The sequence below is a fragment of the Sphaerodactylus townsendi genome, linkage group LG09 (assembly GCF_021028975.2).
Source record: "Sphaerodactylus townsendi isolate TG3544 linkage group LG09, MPM_Stown_v2.3, whole genome shotgun sequence".
In the NCBI taxonomy this organism is placed as follows: Eukaryota; Metazoa; Chordata; class Lepidosauria; order Squamata; family Sphaerodactylidae; genus Sphaerodactylus; species Sphaerodactylus townsendi.
The window spans coordinates 11,825,604-11,842,017 of NC_059433.1; positions in this window are offsets into that span (position 1 = coordinate 11,825,604).

The window sequence follows — 16,414 nt, forward strand, 5'->3', positions numbered from 1 at the left end:
CTGCAGATTAAGCGCCTGTTAAAGGTATTTTCATTGTAGGGAGATTGGGAAAGGCAAACATTCCTACAGTCTCTTCATTGAAGCCCATCCTAGTCGTGACAGTCTTAGCATTCCTACCTGGCATACTCAGAGAGCAAGCTAGATGTGATCCTTTCAATGTGTGTGGTAGCCATTTTGTGTGAATAAGACAATGAGTTTATTTTCCAGATTTGGCAGACATGACTGGAAAGCCTAAATCAAAAGCAAAACAAAACAAAACAAACAGAAAACTGGGTATGATTTCCCACTCTTCCACATAAGCAGCAGACTTTGATGCTGGCAGGGCGTGATGGGAACTGTAGTCCATAACATCTGGAGGGCCGCGAGTTTGACACCACTGCTCTAGTGACTTATGCAACCAAGCTGCAGTGCAAATTCAGGATCCTGATTTACTACCCGGTTCAGACGAACGCTTGCTTTGAGGGACAGTTGGGCAGGTGAAGAGGTTACGTGCTCCTGTAGCAAAAGGTAAGAGTCCTTCCATCTCTTTGCTAAATCGGAAACCAAATTAGAAACTGGCTGTTTCTAATTGACATGGTTGTGAGATCTTCAGCTTTGCCCACTGGCATCGCATGTAAAAGTTAGGAGGACAAGGGAAAAGGGAAAAAAAGAGAAAAACCTGGCTGGACCGTGTATTGGCAAGAGTGCAACGCTAAGTCCTAAACTACTGGGTTGGCAGGGTCACTAATCTCCCGTTATCCGCACTCCCAAGAATTTCCTGGCTCTATCAGAAGCTTCAAATTAAGGGTTTTAACTCAAAACATGTGCTACACATTATTGGTTTCTTGGCACACCTCTCCTGCCTTGCGTTCTTTCTCTGGCCTTCATGCCGGTCGGATTTGCGAAAGTCATTGTTTCTGCTGATGCCACAGCTGCTGTGAACAAACAGGTTTCCAAGGAAGGACGAGCACCTGGTCTGACATAAAGGGAGGGAAAACGTGTTTTGTTTTTTTTAAAGAGGTTTCTTGTCTAGCGGGTTGGAAAGGATTATGACGACCTTTTTATCCCCCTCGGAGAGCCAGTTCGGCTGCCTGCTGCTCACAAAAAGTTGGCTTTCTCCTAGGTTTCAGCTTATCTTAGGCGCCTGTGATTTGCCTGCCCTGACATCCCCTTCTATTTCTTTTGCTACATCATTACAGTTAATGGGTTTCTTGAGATTTTAACTAGGGAATAACCAAAAAAAAAAAAGATGTCTGACAAACGTCTGAGATGCAATGACATTATTGGTAAAAGGAGTGAAACCTAAAATAAAAAGTTGGTGTAGCATGTGGATCATGTATTTAACAGTCCCTCCTTCCTGATAACTGAATGGATCACTTGTGGTTGGCAGTGAAGTAATCCATAATGGAGTGGAAAAGGATGCATCTTTTTTTTAAAAAAAGCCCTTCGGGGGAGGGCGGTATATATATATATAAACAAACAAACAAACAAACAAACAAACAAAGAAAGAAAGAAAGAAAGAAAGAAAGAAAGAAAGAAAGAAAGAAAGAAAGAAAGAAAGAAAGAAAGAAAGAAAGAAAGAAAGAAAGAAAGAAAGAAAGAAAGAAAGAAAGAAAGAAAGGGAAAGGAAGAAAATGAAGGCTTCAATATTAATGCTATTAATGACCAGATAAGCATTAAAATAAATCTTCTATGTCCTCAGAAGTGTCTCTATATATGCAATCTCTTCTTTGGTTTCTAGTTTACGGCCCCTTCCACACCGGCCATTTAAAGCGGGTTGCAGTCGGGGCAAAGCAACCCGCTTTCCCAGCGATGCGTTCGCATGCCTCCATGCAGGCAGCGAGCGGAGCCCACACTTGGTGGGGTGCATTGAGGTTAGCAGGATGGGTGACTTACAGCCCCCCCCCCCCGTTCTAGGAGGGAGCTGCCTTTACATGGGTGGGGACTCAGGGTTGCCAGGGACCCATGGAGGTCTGCCTGGTAGAGCTGGAGAAGGTCTTTGAGGCTGCTTCTCTCTCACACAGGCCGGCCAGTTTCCCCCTCTCTCCCTGCCACTTCCCCTTTTGCTCCTGGATCCCCACCCTGCCCTTTCCTGCCCGGGCTGCAGCTCCCTCCTGGAGCTTCCTCTCCTGGCCGTCCAGAGCCCGTGCCCGACCAAGGAGCCCTGCAACCTTCATGAGCCTTTGCTGCGCAGGGAGCCCGGTGAGGACTACCAGGCCATGGCCTAGGTGGACCCCCACCAGCTGGAGAAGGACTACTACCCATAAGGCTGCCCCTGCCTCAACACCCCCCCTTCCTGACTGGTCGCTGGACACCCTCGCTGACCCTCTGGCACTGGCTCTCCCTGGCAAATTGCTCCGCAGCCAGCAGCTCTTCATGGCAGCCTCCACGGTCATGCTGGGCAACTTCTTCTTTGACTTCACCATCGTCTACCAGGGCCTGGCACCAGTGGGAAACATGGCCATGGCTGGTGGTTCCTTTTGCTGCTTTGGAATATGCTGCCACAGGAGGTGGTGATGGCTGCTAACCTGGATAGCTTTTAAAAGGGCTGGGACAGATTTATGGAGGAGAAGTCGATCTATGGCTCCCAATCTTGATCCTCCTTGATCTGAGATTGCAAAGGCCTTAGCAGACCAGGTGCTCAGCAGCAGAAGGCCCTTGCTTTCACCGCCTGCCTGTGAGCTCCCAAAGGCACCTGGTGGGCCACTGCGAGTAGCAGAGAGCTGGACTAGATGGACTCTGGTCTGATCCAGCTGGCTTGTTCTTATGTTCTTATGCGGGGTTCCTCTCTGGGTGTGCTGGTGGGCACATTGGCGTCATTGGCGTGGTATCGCCAGTAAGGGTGGCCCAGCAGCCACCGCAGCCACTGTCACCGCTCCTCACACACAGAGTGGTATGGCTGTGGGGGGGGGGTTTCTGCCATCCATGTGACTAAATGGCCTGTCCCTGGGGATATGTGACCCCCACTTGTCCCTATGGGTGGTATGCCATGTCAGAGTCAACAATGTACAACAGTGCAGTTCCACCAACAGGACTCCAGGTAAATCATGGGCCTGAAAGGCAACCCTGAAAGCTAACTGATATTGATCAAGGCCGTGATGCCGAGGAGGCATAGTTTAATCCCCTCCACCATAATATTTGCCTATGGCCACCACAGGCTGCTTTAACTAACGTGGCTGAAATAATTCTCTTAATTCTTGGTATGCATGGTTTGTGTAAACCACTCAGGATGTTTTTGCTGAGAAATTAGAGTTGCCACTGTCCCTTTGTAGTGCAATGATCCATTTCTTTTTGTATTAGGAATCTGAAGCACATTCCTAAGCAATTCAATTTTGATCAGTGAGAAATCTGAAGAGAAGGTGTAACCTCTCTCTGTGGGTTCTGTGGGGCAGAACTTGGAATGAGTTTGCAACAACAAATTTTTTAAAAAAACAAAATGGTTTACTTTCTAAACATCTAACATCTAACATCAACATTTAACATCACACTTCAAGGTCCTGTTCAGGTTGCATTTTCAAGTCCTTCTAGTTACAGTGTACTGATATTGCCAAGTCCAATTCTTCTTTGCAAGTGGGTTGGCTCCTGAAGACTCCAAGGGCTTGATGAACAGGATTCAACATGATGAAGGTTTCCAGGAGAACTCTCGCCCATTACAAACACAAAAAAACCCCTGAAACAATAAACTCCAACATTTACAACATAGCAAAAATAAACAACTACCTTCCCACTAGTTCCCAAAAACATTGCAGTTACCTTAACAAGGTGTTAAGGGCTTATACAAACCAAGGTTTGAGTCTGGTAGCCTTGTCTCCTCCAAACTACATGAGGTCTGCAGCCTCTTGCTGCTTTGAGTTTCCCCCCCTTACTGGGTCAACCCATTCTGAGCATGCGGGTTACAAAGGCAGGAGGCTAGGTTCTCCCGAATTTCAGAATTTCACTCCACAGATGCTCAGAGGCAAGGCAATGTTTTTTTTCAGGACTCTGCTCTCTTTCCAAAGCACCATTGTATTATGCATAACCTAAAACAACCATGAGGTCTGAAGGTCAGAAAGTTGGCATGGAAGAGAAATTCCTCTTTTAAAAGTAAAAAAAAAACAGAATAAGAGGAATCAACCTCTGTATGTTTAAAAAAATGAATTTTTGACCAAAAAAATCTTCGCATGACAGCACTGCTCCTTACATGTCTGGATTTCTCCCTGCTGGGGATTAAAGGGTATGCATAGGTCATGTAAACCACTCAGGAAGTCTTTGCCAAGGAATTAGGGTCACCAGGAAATTCCTGGACAGAGGAGGGCAGAATTCAGGGAAGGGAAGAAGCTCAGCTGGGAGGTGGTTCCGTAGAAGTTGCCCTCTGAAGCTGCCATTTCCTTCATGGGAAATCTTACATCTGGGCATCATCTGTAAGCAGTGGTGGGATCCAAAAAATTTAGTAACAGGTTCCCATGGTGGTGGGATTCAAACAGTGGCGTAGCGCCAATGGGGTGGGGCGGGGCATGACAGGGGCGTGGCCGGGCATTCCGGGGGCGGGGCATTAATCATTTCTCCGTTCCTGTAAAAAACTCTTACTGTAAAAAAAAGTTCCTAATTTCCAGCTGGTATCTTTCTGTCCATAATTTAAACTCATTCTAGCAAGTCCTATCGACTACTGCCAACAGAAACAACTACTTCTCCTCTAATTGACTGCCTGTCAAATACTTAATACTTTCAAATACTTAATTTTGTTTCTAGAACTTTACCATATTTCTAAAACATGTTTTTAAAACAGCCCAACAGGGAGAATTATCCCGTTTTCTACCTTCGCTAACCAGCCACATAGGAAACAACAGGACTTTATGATTTTTGGACCTAATGGAATTTCTAACGGAAAAGCAGACCCAATTAGTAACCCCCTCTCGGCACACACAAATAATTAGTAACCCACTCTCGGGAACTGGTGAGAACCTGCTGGATCCCTCCTCTGTCTGTAAGTCCAGGAGAACTCTAGGCCCATCTGGAGACTGGTAACCCTAGCCAAGATAAGACAAGATTCAAACCACCTCATACCCATTCCTATTAATCAGTGTGCTGTGTTAGCTCGCAGACGACATAACTAGAATGTGTGCCTCTGTTCTGACTTGTGGGACACGTTTGACTGACACCATGAGAATTTTGCTGGCGGGAGTTAATTGGCATCTGTCTGCGGTAAGAAGTAAAATCACTGAATATGTGTAGGCTGATTTTATATCATCTCATCAATGAGAATTATGTAGGATATGCTCTGAGCAGATATCTGAGACTTGATCTAAACAGGAATAAGCAGGGACATGTACTGCTCTAGTTCGGATTGGGGGAAGGGGAGTCCCATTAATGATTTTTCTTCTTGTGTTAAACCCCGCCCCACCCCTCCCTGAAAACGGAGAACAAGCGTATCAGGGGAAGGGGGGAATTCTAGCATGAAATCTAGCTCCTGTGCTCTTTTTGCTAATAACTTTGTAATGTAAGGGACTGTTCAGCCATCTGATCCACTCCCTGCAGCTGGAAGTCACGTCCTTCAGTCTTTTCCCTACATGCTGGACATATTTTATTCCATCTTTACATTATTGTCTTTATCTCCAGTTTGAAGGCCCTTTCAGGGGGGGAAAAGGTTGGCTATGTTTATTTTTATTCTTTTTACCCCACCCTCCTCCAGTTATATTACTGTAATAGACTCTCTGTGGGAATGCCCATGAAAACTTTTGGCGAGAGGGGGCTCAGTTTTTCATTTGCGCATTAATATTAAAATCCAAAAAATACACAAAGGCAGAAGTTTACCAAATTTTACAGTATTTCAGCACTTGGCTATCTTTTTTTTAAAAAAAATCACTTTTTTGTATTGAACCTTGTTTTAATGGTCCACAATCTTTAAAAACATTAGTCATCAATTTATTTTTTTCTGTTTTGTCTAGTTATTCTATGAAGAGTTTCCAATTGTCCATGAATTTTAGTGGATTTTCTTTTAACAGTCTTCAACTTTTAAACCACTAGTGAGCATTTTTTCCTCCTATTTTGTATAGGTATACCATCAACATTGTCATTGATAATAAAACTGCAAGGATTGTCATGCCCTTATATAAAGCCGTGATGCGACCACACTTGGAGTACTGTGTTCAGTTCTGGTCGCCACATCTCAAAAAGGATATCGAAGAGATAGAAAAAGTGCAGAGAAGGGCAACGAGGATAATTGAAGGACTGGAGCACCTTCCTTATGAGGAGAGGCTGCAGCGTTTGGGACTCTTTAGTTTGGAGAGGAGACGTCTGAGGGGGGATATGATTGAAGTCTATCAAATTATGCATGGGGTAGAAAATGTTGACAGAGAGAAATTTTTCTCTCTTTCTCACAATACTAGAACCAGGGGACATTCATTGAAAATGCTGGGGGGAAGAATTAGGACTAATAAAAGGAAACACTTCTTCACGCAACGTGTGATGGGTGTTTGGAATATGCTGCCACAGGAGGTGGTGATGGCCACTAACCTGGATAGCTTTAAAAAGGGCTTGGACAGATTTATGGAGGAGAAGTCAATCTATGGCTACCAATCTTGATCCTCCTTGATCTCAGATTGCAAATGCCTTAGCAGACCAGGTGCTCAGGAGCAGCAGCAGCAGAAGGCCATTGCTTTCACCTCCTGCATGTGAGCTCCCAAAGGCACCTGGTGGGCCACTGCGAGTAGCAGAATGCTGGACTAGATGGACTCTGGTCTGATCCAGCAGGCTCTGTCTTATGTTCTTATGTTCTTAAAGGTTTTTGGTAGAAATCAGCTAACCTCAGTAAAGATAAGAGACATTTTTTTGTGTGGAGGGGATGAAGAGAGACAGGACGTACCTGCTGTACGAAGAACCTCACAAAGAGGTCCACTCCCAAGTTCTCAATCGAACTCGTGAGCTATAAAAGTTAAGAGAGTGTGCTATGAGCTGGAATGTTCCAGGATCAGGTTTTTCCGTCAGTGTCTAGCCTCCTTTAGTCATTCTTAAGTAAGCCGATATTTTGGTGAGAATAATAACGGGCCCGACTTGCCACTGTAAGGATTATTGTAGTTATATACAGCAAAGTGCTTTTGAATGTGCTAAAGCTCCAGATAAACTCTCAGGATCATTTCCTGCTGTTACATTATTTGCTGGAGACCCTGCCCTTTGAGAGTCTGCCATGCTGTTAATCAAGACACCGCGAGTGTTATTTTATGATTCTGAAATAGGGTGACTTCTTCATAAACACTTCACTCTGAACCGTCGCAGCCATTCTCGGATTCCTATCATCGCTTCCTCCCCCCCCCCCCGCCCCCATTGTTTTAAATATCAGAGAGAAAGCAATCACGGAAAGCTTTTTTTTTTGTTCTGCGAGGAAACTTCAAGTGGGCTGATGAAGTTGCAGAGGGCATTCAAAGCTGCTCGCCCTCGTGTCTGCAGGCGTCTGCCGAGATGCTTCAGTAATTTTGAGACGGCTTTTTTTTCCTGGTCCACTTTTGTTTTTGAAAAGTACTTTAAAAAAAAAGAAGAAGGTAAAATTCAAAGAGAACGAAAAAGGACAGGGCCGAGCTTATCAAAATTCATGTGTTTGTGAAAGTGACTTTGATAGCAGCCTGTGGAGAGCGGAGTTTTTCAGATGTGACCAACCTCTTGGGACCCCTGCTCTGCTCTGTTCTGTCCTCAGACACTATTTGTGTCTTGTTTTCAGTCTGGCGCTTTGTTGGCCCCAGGAAGAAATTGGTGGGAGGTGGCCAAAGGCCTCCACGAAGACCGCCTTGACTTGCAAGGGGGCCTCCTCCTCCTGGTTTCTTTTCCTATTGGCTGGCAGCATTAGAAAGACAATCAGAAAAAATGTGTGGGGAGTTGATGCCTCACTGTCAATTCAAATTCCTCTGGCTTAAGACTCGGGCGGTGACAGTGTGTCCCGCACCTGCTGTCATTTATTTATTTTTTATTTAATTAAATTTGTATACCGCCCTCTTCTTGAGGGCTCAGGGCAGTGTCCAACAATCAGATACTAACATTTAAAATCAGTTTTAAAACAACTCTTCATATTTTCACCTTTCCCTTCCAATGAATCCCTATAAAGCAAGCAGTGGCAAGATTAATTGTTTTCCTGCATGTGTTCCAAGTTTGGATTCTGTCACAAAGGGTGTGTGTGTGTGTGTGTGTGTGTGTGTGTGTGTGTGTGTGTGTGTGTGTGTGTGTGTGTGTGTGTGTGTGTGTGTGTAATTGGTTAGTAGAAGGGAGCAAGGGTTTGTGTATGTGTGTTTGGCTTAGCTGTATATTTGCTCAAAGGAGCATCAGCTAGGAATTCAACTTTCCATCTGCATTCTGTTGGGATGCAGTTTGTCCTTTTAAAACTGATATTGCAGTACTGATATTATTCCCAACCAGAGAATATGATATTTGGCAGGTGGGGCTGTGGTGTCTCCAGATCTAACCCCCTATTTTCCCTCAATTCCAATCCTCAAATCCTCTCACTCTCAAGCCTCCTTCTTTCATACCCCCGTCCAATTTGTTACCAAGCAAACTCCTCAGTTGCAGGCAATAGTAAGGGAAACGTATTGCCCATCCTTTCATCTCCCATCACAAATTTATTTATGTATCCATCCGTCCGTCCGTCCGTCCGTCCGTCCATCTGTCTTCTGTCTGCCTGTCTGCTTGCTTTTCTGCCTGCCTGCTTGTCACTATGTCTGTCCACCTATCCATCTATCCATCAATCTGTCTATTCATCTATCTCTACCTGCCTGCCTGCCTGCCTGTTTGTCCACCTATCCGTCTATTCATCAGTCTTTACCTATCTAGTGCTGCCTGCCTGCCTGCCTATCTGTCTAATCATCTGTCTCTCCATCTGTCTGTCTGTCTGTCTGTCTGTCTCTCCGTCCGTCCGTCCGTCCGTCTCGATCTGGTCTGTCCGTCCGGCTCAGTTCAGTCTGGCCTGCCTGGCTCCGTCTGGCCCGTCCTGTCCGGTCTGGTCTGGCCCTCACACCGTCTGGCCCTTGCCTGTCTGTCTTCCTCCGTTTCCTCCAGGAAACCTGATCTCTGCAGCAGAGTCGTATGGAGGGGAAATGGCATCCGGGGACAAAACCTCCTCCTGGCAACCCCCCATAGGGCACAGAGCCCTCCCTGTGGGTTGCAGAGCACACACCCCTCTGAGGCTGACGAGGTAAACTTGGGTCAATCCTTGTCTCTCAGCCTAATATGCCTCTCAGGACTATGAAGACAAAATAGAGTAAGGGAAAGTCATGTTTGAAGCCTGGAGCGCTGACAACCCACAATGTTCCAGGACAAAATTGTAATGGTTGGGCGGGAGACGGTCTGTACAAGTCAATCAATCTCTATTAGCTGCTCTCGGGATTTGTTGGCATTGTAAAAGAAGTTTCCCGTAAGAGTATCCCAGAGAGTCAGCATTGTGCTATTCAAATTTCAATGTCCTTCCCATGCTAAAGTCATTACTATACTGGGTGAAGAAATCTGGTGTATTTGCCACAGTTGTCATTCCAATTCTGATTGTGACTTCTTGGAGAGAGGGGGTTCTATCTATAGATGCTGGCACAGCGAAGTGAAGGATGATTTGGGAACGCCATGTTGCCATCCAAGCTTACTTCCTGCCTTCCTGGGCTTGCCCTCCAATGGGCTTGCCCTCCAATGGTCTAATGCAGGGGTCTGCAACCTGCGGCTCTCCAGATGTTCATGAACTACAATTCCCATCAGCCCCTGCCAGCATGGCCAACTGACCATGCTGACAGGGGCTGATGGGAATTGTAGTTCATGAACATCTGGAGAGCCACAGGTTGCAGACCTCTGGTCTAATGCGATGGTGGCTAACCTTTGTCACTCCAGATGTTATGGACTACAATTCCCATCAGCCCCTGCAATTAGCCATGCTGGCAGGGGCAGATGGGAATTGTAGTCCATAACATCTGGAGTGACAAAGGTTAGCCACCAGTGGTCTAATGCATAGGTGTCAAACTCACGCCCCTCCAGATGTTATGGACTACAGTTCCCATCATCCTCTGCCAGCATCATTCTGCCAGGGGATGATGGGAACTGTAGTCCATAACATCTGGAGAACCACGAGTTTGTATTAGTAATTGATTGCGGGTCAGAAGTATAGATCCTTAAAAACGTCGATCAGGTCTTCTTCTAGGGAGCCATTACCTTGTGGGGGAAAAACAGGCTAAAAATGTCAGAGAATCATTCACAGCTAAGTTTAACTGGCAACCAGATTATGGCAAATGTTTTATTTGTCTTGGATCTGCTGTGTACTACATGACACCCAGACACAAAAGTGATGAATGTCTTAGAAATACAAAAATGAAATAATTAGTCGGCACTTCCTTCTCTCCCGCTTTTTTTGTCTTAATGATTTGTTGCTATAGTTCATTAGTAGCACTCATTACTCATCAATGACTGCCGTGCAAAAGGCAATTGCACACAGTGTTGTGTGTTTTTCCGAAACAGTTCATGCTGAGTCAACACCTCGTTCAGTGTCATCTATGCAGTTTTCATAATGAGCTCCCTAAAATAAACAGAAAGACAATTAGCTTTATGCATATGACAAATTATTCATGCTCACTGGAGAAGCAGCAAGGTAAAAGGGAAAAAAAGAGTTTGATAGGCCTTTCTAAACAATTATTCTTCAATTACCCCTTTTATATCCTGTGGCTCAGGAAGCTAGCGGTGGACTTTGATTAGATGTTATTCTGGAGGGTTAATTTTAGAAGAATTCTGTGAACATCATTATGTTAATCTCAAAAGCGAATCACTAATTTTTTTCCTGGAGGCAGATGACGAACTCCTACCTCTGTGCTCCATTTGTGAGCTTCTCAGAAGCATCTAACTGGGTGATCTCCCAAGACACCTGGGCCAAGGCAGGTCAGCGCTGCTGTTCTTGTTAGATCTGATGGCCACGTTTGACTTGGTCAATCATGACATTCTGACCAACTGCCTTGTTGATGCTGGATCAGTGTTGTAATGACTGTACTCATTTTCCCAAGGTTGAGGGCAGAGGGTTGCAATTGGTGAACTTGTGGAGTCCCACAAGAGGTGATTTTCTCACTGATATTGTTTAGCATCCATATGCACATGACTGCCAGGCTAATCCAGAGGTTTGGGCTGATGACAGTATGCTGATGACACCCAGCTATGCTGACAGTTATAAGGATGTACCCCAGATGCACTTGTAACCCATGACATTTTAGTCTTTTGGTTTTGTTTGGATCTTAGGGCTCACTGAACATGGCTCATTCCGCACATGCAGAATAATGCACTTTCAAACTGCTTTCAGTGCTCTTTGAAGCTGTGCGGAATGGCAAAATCCACTTGCAAACAGTTGTGAAAGTGGTTTGAAAATGCATTATTTTGCATGTGCGGAAGGGGCCCATGTGCACTTGGTAAGCTTGCTTACTTATTACCAACTGCAAGAGCTCCACCCTCCTCAGTTGATCTGGCCTGCAGTAGAAGGAAGGCCTACAGCTCAATTGAGGGAATTGCTTATTTTTTTACAGGCCCAAACTGAAGAAAGACCTGCAGCAGCTACATCAGATGCAGAAGGCCAGATGAGAGAAAGAAGCCCTGCTTGATTAATAGTTTGGACTTTCTTGCTATTCTTTCATTATTGGACATTGTTAGTGGTGTCAACTGTTCTGAGTGTTTTTTTCTTTAAAAGCACTGAAGATTTTGTACAATTAAGTTGTGCTGCATGTTTATATATGTTCACTATTATTTATCCTTAAATGATGGAAAGTTGTGTTAAAGATTAAAGGTTTGGGTGCTGTGTGGTTTCCGGGCTGTATGGCCGTGTTCTAGCAGCATTCTCTCCTGACGTTTCGCCTGCATCTGTGGCTAGCATCTTCAGATTAAAGGTTTGTTGATTTGTTCAAGCAATTTCATATTTGTTTGTTAAGGGTGCTGTCATATATTATTTCCTAGGTCTCCAATGGAGATTGATGTGGCCAAGGATAAATAGGTTACACACAGGTCAGCTGTCTGGAGCCTGTGATGAGGTGTTTCAGAAGGAGTCAACTGAAGTTAAATCCAGCTAAGATTGAGGTCCTTGGGCTGTACTGGAAAGGGGCAGATGGGAGATGCCAACCACTGGCTCTGGGTGGTGTGCAACTTACTCCTGCCACAACTGTGAAGAGCCTTGGCATGCTCCTTGATGCCTTTTTACCAATGGAGGCTCAGGTCATGCATGTAGCTCACCTGGCTTTTCAAGTTCTTCACCGGGCAAGACAATTGGCACTTTATCTATCCCAGACCAACTGGGATGGGCGGGTAGGCGGGCGGCTGCGCGCGATGCGCTCGCAGCCGCAGGAGCGCACTGCCTTCTGTGGCGGTCCCATTTCCCGCCCTGTCACAGGGCAGGAAACGGGAGCGCCCCAGAAGGCAGTGCGCTCCTGCGGCCACACGCGTGGGAGGCTGCCACACTGCCTTGTGCCCCAGAAGGCAGTGTGGCAGAATTCCAGAAATCGGGACACTTGAAAAAACCCACGGGATGCGGGACAAATTGTTTTAAGGCGGGACTGTCCCACCAAAAGTGGGACATCTGGTCAGCCTAGTTTAGGATAAAGTTTTGTAGTTGTGATAATTAGCGAGTAAGGTTGTTAAAATATAAAAAGGTGAAAGATAGGTCTGGCTCTGAATTTTTGGGGCGGCTGAAGAAATTCCCTCAATCCCTGCTCTGCAGAGTTACACCTTTCTAACGCCATTGAACTCAGTGATCTTAGAAGGGGGTAACCTTGCTTGGCATTGCAGTGGAAATATAGCAACACATCATGTCAAGTAATTAGCGTCTTGTGAAATCCATAAAGCGTTCTTGCGTTTTGAATGTACAGCACTTTGGTAACGTTCTATAAAGTGATTGACAGACTAATGCTGCATAGAGGAAATGAAATCTGGAGTCACACTCACAAGTCATTCCAATTTGCAAAAACCTTTCGTATCCCTGCCAGCCTCCCGGAATCCAGACAGGGCCTGATCAAATGGCAGCTTGTGATAACAGGTCCACTGGTGGAGTTAATGAAATTCTCTTCACTGCTGGTCTCTGCCAGATTTTAACCTTGGCTCACCCTGCGAGAATTTCCATGTGGACCGTTTCTGAAACTTTGGAGAGACTTTGGCAAGGCCCTCTAGGGAAGCTGGCATTCATTATTACAGGGTAGCCCAGGTACCGTTATCTGTGCACAACATTTTTTTGTTGTTGTTGCAGATACCAATGCCACGAAATTTCAAAGTCCTGGAATAGAAGCAGCTGGAACAGAGCGGAATGAGTGTTTTCATTACATAACATTGGTCAGAAAGAGATAAACATTGAGAAGGAATTGTAAACATGGGAGGACACAGACACACAGTAAAGCTATCTTCAAATGACCTCGAGAAGTGGTTTTGAGTAGAAAATTCTGGGACTCGAATGGAACAGTTTAGTAATAATAATAAGCCTTTATCTGGCATAACAATAATCATAACACAATAAAAAACCTGAGATAAAAGGTATACAAATACAAAGGTTTAAGATAAAATATAAATTATTGATTGTGCATCACCTCCAGTAAAAATTGTGCAACCAATTCACAAGTTTCATTGTCAGAATTGTCCAGAAGGAAAGGAAGTCTACCTGATTCTCCCATTTCACTAGGTATCCTAGAAAGAATATTGGAATATTTTGATCTAATATTAGCAGATTTAGGGCAGCAAAGCAGTTGATGTGCCAATGTTTCAATTTGTTGTTCACCACAAGAGCATACCCTTTCGCTCATTTCCAAGTTGTTAAATCTACCACGCAATAAAGCGGAGGGGAAAACATTGAAGCGAGCAAGTGTGAGGGCTCTTCTCTGCATTGGATTAGTCAAAAAAATACAAATAGGGAGCCATCCTGTTTTGATATAGGGGTATTGAAAGATGTAAGGGTGAACAAGTTTTCATAGCAGCCCTAAATAAATTAATCCATTCGCAGGAACAGTTTATTATTAGTTTATTGCCATGGATCATCAAACAGCCCTAAACAATTTTTGATCCAGTGTGCTTTAAGGATAGGTTCCGGCATGTGAGCTCCCTGGTATATGAAGAAGAGAAGAAGAGTTTGGATTTATATCCCCCCTTTCTCTCCTGCAGGAGACTCAAAGGGGCTCACAATCCCCTTTCCCTTCCCCCCCTCACAACAAACACCCTGTGAGGTAGGTGGGGCTGAGAGAGCTCCAAGAAGCTGTGACTAGCCCAAGGTCACCCAGCTGGCATGTGTGGGAGTGCCCAGGCTAATCTGAATTCCCCAGATAAGCCTCCACAGCTCAGGCGGCAGAGCTGGGAATCAAACCCGGTTCCTCCAGATTAGATACACGAGCTCTCAACCTCCTACGCCACTGCTGCGGTCATCATGCCCATGAAGGCCTGGTCTGATGTCGAATAAGCAGGGCCATCCAGAATGGCCAGCTCTTGGTTTAAAAATACCTGGAGATTTGGGGAGGGGAAACACCTCAGCGGGGTATAATGTCTTAGAGTCCACCCTACAAAGCAACTGTTTTCTCTGGGAAATCTGATCATCTGGAGAATAATTGTAATAGCAGGAGATCTTTAGGTGTCCCCTGGAGGTTGGCAGCCTTAAGAACCTCAGTGGTGATGCTGGTACTTTGAAACCTCCCTGCCTAAGGAAGTTTGGGACTGGCACTGCTCAGAGTTCCCAACCAAAACAACAACACAACACTCTTGTCTGTGGGTTAAATTTTTGGCCACAGCCAAACCGTTTTATTGACAATGGATGAAAAGAAGTGTGAGGCGCAGCATGGGATCGGATCAGCACACTGGGCAGCCCGAGTGCTGTCCCCCGGGGAAAACTTTCCTCCAACCCACCTGTTGGAGGAAACCGTTAACCTTGTGCAGCAACCGTGGAACCCAGCTGGGCAGAGGCCACGTTCTGGGGATCCGTTTTGTAAAGCACAGCGATAGTGGAAATCAAGTGGGCACCACGCCCCTGTCTGAAGATCCAATTTACTGCTAAGGCACCCAAGCCTCAGTAGCCCCAGGCTGGGTGACCCAACCCATGGCTTGCTCCACCCCAAACCTCATAAGGAGGTCTCACCAAAGAGGGTTAGCTCCATAGCACCCCTCACCATCAGATCAGTTCCCACCGCCGGCTTGGCTATGACATCATACACATGCATTAATGTTGTCCAAAGGGGAGAGGTGGGTGGGAAATTTGCCACCACTCTGCTCCAAAGAGGGGCCAGTGGCATCAATTTCACTTACCATCTAAACTGGTTCTTTCATAGGTCCAAGGTGATTGCATCACCCAATCGTACAATTTCTATAGTACACAATTCTTTTACCAAAAAAGTAATCCAGTCAGTTCCAGCAGGACTTCATGTTTTCAAGGCAAAGTCATCCCACAAGTTTTATACAAAATTTCAGCTTGGATTCAGGCCCTTAATTCCAAAACTGAACAATGACAAGCAAGCCTTCCTTTGAAAAATCTTAGAGGTCCCAAATTGCATCTCTCAGTAGACCCTCTGTCTGGAAACTGAACCGACTTTAATCAAAACTAAAACCTGGATGCCTTCCATTAAATATTGGTTAATGATATACTTTAATACTGCTGAGTCCAATCTGCGATCTTTTATGGTCTAGGATCCCTATCATTCCTAATGGTCTGAAAAGATTTGATCCACAATCATACGAACTGGTATAAATCTTAAGGCATTGGCTTCGAGCAAAGCATCATATATTTTGCGACAAGTCGGAGTGAGACTGGAAGATCTAGAATGCTGATTTCTCCTTTCCAAAGTGAGCAAATGCTCTCTAGGAGCCTTTGACAACCTGTCTACATATGGGCTAGGTCAGTAGTGGGATTCAAATAATTTAACAACCGGTACCGGTGGTGGAATTTAAGCACCATTTTAACTACCGGTTCTGCCGAGGTGGTGCAAACCTGCTGAATCCCACCACTGGGCTAGGTGCTAGCTACCTTACAACCTGTCTCATTGGCTACGTAGAGTTTGCATGCTGACTCACCTCAACATTTTTCCCTCCTCTGTCACTGCGGAAAGATGCCAGCAGATTCCCTTTGCCAAAATAATCTGCAGCTGAGGATATAACCAGTCTGATAGTCCTTTACGCATCTCACTGGACTGCCAGCTTTTGCTGACTTGAAAGAGAAGATTCTTCATCCTTTACTTTTTATAATATCAAAATTTCTATCTTACTCAAATATCCAACTTGCATGCCTATTGTTGGAGGATAAGAACCCTGAAATTTCTTCCATAGTTGTCACCTACCTGGCCTTAGTTCTCAAAACAAGACTTTTCTGTTAATGATGTCTTTGTCTAGTGGTCAAAATATCCTCCATATATTTTCATTTTTTTCATATTAGCAGAACTTAAACATGTTGATCTTTGTGCACCCAAACTTTCTTTTCTTTGATGCCAATAAAGGCATTGATTGATTGATTGATTGATTG